We start from the raw sequence: 4,677 nt of genomic DNA, 5'->3' as shown, positions 1-4,677 counted from the left end.
CACGGAGGAATGAGACACCCATCCGGCAAGAGCTGATGCTCCACTCACCACGGCACATGACTGACGGAAAAGAATACGCACGGGCCCGCACTCATCTTACCCTTCGTTCTCCACCGTGTCAGAAAAACATGTGGCCTGCCTTCCTCCTGTCCAAAGCCAAACTGGAAGGAAGACTTAGATGTAAAGGAAACGTTAGAGAAGCTTTCAAAAAGTAGCAGCAAGCAAGCAAGCAAGCAAGCAAAGTAAACCACCCACCCCTACCCTCCTGCCCAGCAGGTGCAAGAAGCGTGCGCGGAGCACTCTCCTCCTTTTCTCCCTGGAGGTTCCCCCCCCCCCCCCCCCAGGATGTCTTTCCTACGCCACCAGGGGAGTGACATTCTTATCCTCAAGGACAGGAGGAGAAGTGGAGAGAATTCTAGAGGAGAAAAGATCTTGGTTGGTTGGTTTCGTTGGTTTTAAAATCCTCCTCATCCTTTAGCCTCCCCATGTAGTTCAGTTAGTCGTCCACCGTCGCTTCTCCTTGTTCAACCCAATATACAAGCGTTGAGGTCTGGCCACTTCTCAGGGTCTTGGTTTACCTCAGGAGGGGCTCTACCTGTCACGTGAAACTTGTAGGAAATCAATGTGTCAGCTCCTTGTACGGTTAGCCTGTCTCGTGTCAGTGTCACCCTCAGGGTCACCTGCAAACCCTAAGAGGGTGGAGGCATAGGGTGTGTCTCGGTGACACCTTCCTTCTCCCTGCCGGCCCCCCCCCCCCCCCCCCCCTTTGGACTGTAGGGTCCTCTGGGAACCGGGACATTTTTAGTGAGTGGCTATTAACTCCTTCCGTTCTCCATCTCCCGCCGCCGCCGCCGCCGCCGCCGCCGCCGCCGCCGCCGCCGCCGCCGTAGTAGTAGTGTGTTTATTGAGGACAGTAATGGTGAAAGCCATATTCTTGTCGCTTGCCACGCCGTGCACTTGCACCCATGTTCCCCGTAGCTGTTTGTGGTCTTTGGACTTCGTCGTGGCCCCGTGCGACAAAGGACTTTGCTTAAGCTTTATCCGTGGTCGTTCGTTTATCCATCACCCCCTTTCTGCCCCCCCCCGCAGCTTGGTTTGTAATGTTTCCGAGAGAGACGTTCCCCCGCTTGACCCGACAGAATAAAAATGGCTCGTCCGGGGGCGCCTGGGGGGCTCGGTCGGTTGAGCGTCCGACTTCGGCTCACGTCATGATCTCGCGGTCCGTGGGTTCAAGCCCCGCGTCGGGCTCTGTGCTGACAGCTCAGAGCCTGGAGCCTGGTTTGGATTCTGTGTCTCCCTCTCTCTCTGACCCTCCCCCGTTCATGCTCTGTCTCTCTCTGTCTCAAAAATACATAAATGTTAAAAAATTAAAAAAAAAAAAAAAAAAAAAAAAAGGCTCGTCCGTCCGTTGTTGTTCTGGGAGTACTCTCTCGCGTGGTTTCGGTTTGACCGTCCGTCTCCCTCCCTCCCTCCCTCCCTCCCTCCCTCCCTCCCTCCCTGCCCGCCGAAATGTGTCTAAGTCCTCCCTCCCGGGAGCGCGGGCGCCGCCTGGGCCGCTCTGGGCCGCCCGTGCCTCACGGGCGCCCGCGGCCCGCCCGGTGTGTGCGGGGAATTTTCCGCGCACGTCCGCCTCGGCCGGCCGGGGAGTCGAGTGGCCGGTCTGCCCCGCCCTTTCCAGCGGCAGCCGCCCCGATGCATTTTTCGAGTGTCCCTTGGGCTGCCGGGGTCGCGCCGTGCCGGCCGGGAGCTCCCGAGGCGGACGCCCTCCGCCGGCCTGGGACCGAGAGGCGGCATCCGGAGTGGGCCGGGACGAGATCGGGCGGCCGGGCCGCCGGCTGTGCGCCCTCACGTCCCCGAGATCGCGAGCTGTCCCCGCTGACGTTTCGGTCGGTTGTCGGGCGCCACCTGGCGGCCGCTTTTATATAGCGTTTCCCCTCCGGAGCGTCGGCGACGTCGGCAAGGGATGCGATTTGGTCGCGGTGTCCGGGGCGGAGTTCCAGAAGGCCGGCGACGTTGGCGTGATCGTCCCGCTGTCGTCGGGGCGCCGGCGGCTGGTGCACTTGCCGGAGATTGAACCTCCGGGTATATGGGGGAGTAGTGGCGGCGCTCCCTGGGAGCGAGCTGGGGTGGGGGGCTGCCCGGACGGGTCGACCAGCACCCGCCGGTGCTTTCCTCCCCCAACCCCTCGACCGCGGGGACCGCGGGGACCTCCCGGGGCCGCCACCCGGAGACTGTGGCCACGTCGGTCGCTCGTCGGTCCTTCCCTGCCAGGCGTCTTTTGTCTTCCCTCCCGCGTCGCGGTCGGGCCGGGCTGGGCCGGGCCGGGCCGGGCTGGGCCGGTGAGGACCGTCCTGAGCCTTGAGGGGAAGCCCGCGGAGGGCGCCGTGGGCCCGGGAGGGGGCACGCGTGGGGCTCCCGGTCGTTGGACCCGATTTTCTCCCCAGATTTTCCGAGGCCCGCTGCGGAGTTGGGGACCGGGCCGGGCCGCGAGGGGAGGCCCGTATAGGGCGCCAACGCCGGCGCGCCCGCGATCCCCGTTGAGGTCCCGCCGTCGGGGGCGCCTCCGCGGAATTCAACCCCCCCCAAAACAGTCCCAGCCGGGGGTCGGGGACTGGCACGGGGCCGGTCTTGCGAGGGCCGGGGAGGCTTCCGCAGGCGACAGCGCGGAGTGTTTTATTTTTCTAAGTCCCGACCAGGAGACGACCCGTGCACGGGCGAACGTGTAACGGGGCAGGGCCTACCCGGCCAGCCCCTCCCCTCCCAATCCCGCGATTCCCTGGTCGGTCGGTCGGTCGGTCGGTCGGTCCTGGGGTCGACCAGATGGCCCCCGGGGACTTCCGGGGGGGGGGGGTTGCTTGGCGGCGATGGGAAGATGCTTGGGGCCCGTGGCCGGGCCAGGGTCCCAGAAGGTCCCAGTGACCTGTGGCTCGGCCCCGCCTGCCAACGCGGTTATTTTTGTCTCCTCAAAGGAGTGCTTTTTGCTGCCAGGTAGGTGCTGACACGTTCTGATGTGGCGGTTGTCATCCTGTAAGAGAGACTTGGGCCTCGTCGTCGCTGGCGTGGCTCCGGGCTTGGTGGTGACGCTGAGCCGGACCCGACTCCGCCCTTGCCTGCCTGCTTGCTCGAGCCGTCTGCCTTGGGCCTGCGTGCCGGCTCTTGTGCATCCAGGTGTGGTCCAGGCTGTGGTGCCACCTCCGGTCTCTGGCACCCGAGGGCAGCGTGGGGAGGCGGCGTGGGTCTTCTACCCTGTGCGCCCCCCGCTGCGGGCACCCGGCCGCGGTCGTGACAAACCCACCCTTGCAAGGCTCCGTGCCGCGTGTCAGGCGTTCCCCTTTTCCCTTGTGGGTTGTCCGGCTGCCTGTTCCCTGGGAGAGGTGGGGGAGGGGTGCTGGCGAGGCTGAAGCAGGCCCTCCTCTGGTCGCTGTCCTCGCTGGGCGTTTCCCCAGCCCCCCCTCACCCCAGGACTGCCTTGTGTTGGCGGTAACCGATCGATGTGGTGATCTCGCGCTCTCCCGGGCCGGGCCTAAGCCGTGTCAGACGAGGGACGGACACTCCTGGCGGGTGGGGCCGCTCTTCTCGTTCTGCCTGCGGGCCCCATGCTCCTCCTTCCCGCCTGTGGGCGGTGCAGGGGGGTGCAGAGGGGTGCGGACTCCGGCCCGACCCCGGCCTCCCGTGGCTTGCGGGACTGGGGTCAGCTGACGCAGCGGACACTCTCGCTGGCCTCTCCTGGCTGTGTGTGGTGGGTGGCCTCCTCCCCGTGGTGGGGGGGGCCGCACCCGATGCCACGCTGCTCACCGCCTGGGCGTGCTGAGCGCGTGGCGCCTGGCCCTCCGTGGTGCCCCTGGAGCGCTCCAGGTCGTCTCAGGTGCCTGAAGCCGAGTGGTGGCGCCGTTCCCTGTTCCCAGCGGACCCCCTTTGGGTCGCCGCCGTTGGCGGAGATGCCCGAGGTGGGCGGGTGGCAGAATCGGTGAAGGGAGGCACACCCGTTCCCCCTGCTGTGGGGAGCGGGCGCCTTGTCGTCCCCGCCCTGCAACGGCCGCTGTTGCCCGGAGGGTGTGGGGGACTGACTTGGTGGGGCGAGTTTGAGTGATCGTGGCGGGCCGAGCCGGCGCCGTGGCGCTTGGCCAAAACCCCCTCTGAGCGAGGACTTGTCGGTTTCTTGCCCAGCGCGTTGCTGCTGGTGTTTCGCCTCGGTTTTTCTCGGGCCTCACCTGGAGGCGCGGCGCTCCTTCCGGGCGGTGACACGAGCAACCGCGCGCGTGGGGAAGGCAGGCGGCCCTCGTTGTGGGCCCTGACCGCGAATGCTCTGGAATGCCCTGTGTCAATCCGTTGCCGTGGACCTTTCTCCCCCGCCCCGGGTCCTGGCGGCCCCGGGAAGAAACGCCTTTTGTTTGGCGGGTCCCGATGGGGGGACGAATTTGGGTGGGGGGCGACGCGCCCTTGGTGAGAAAGCCTTCTCTAGCGATCCGAGAGGGTGCCTTGGGGTACCGAAACCCCCCAGTCGCTGCCCCTCCTGTGCGCGTAGTGGCCACCCGTGTTGGGGGTGACTGCATGCCCTTGTGCGTGTTAGGCGGAGCCTTCTCTCCCGCGCGAGAGGAGGTCTGTCGGCCCCGCGGTGGGGCCGAGCGCCGCTCTTCGCCTACCGCGGCCTGCGCCTCCCCCCTCTGAGTCGGGGGA

The sequence above is a fragment of the Prionailurus viverrinus genome, unplaced genomic scaffold (assembly GCF_022837055.1).
Source record: "Prionailurus viverrinus isolate Anna unplaced genomic scaffold, UM_Priviv_1.0 scaffold_104, whole genome shotgun sequence".
NCBI classification, from domain to species: Eukaryota; Metazoa; Chordata; class Mammalia; order Carnivora; family Felidae; genus Prionailurus; species Prionailurus viverrinus.
Note: the sequence above shows the minus strand (reverse complement) of the source record.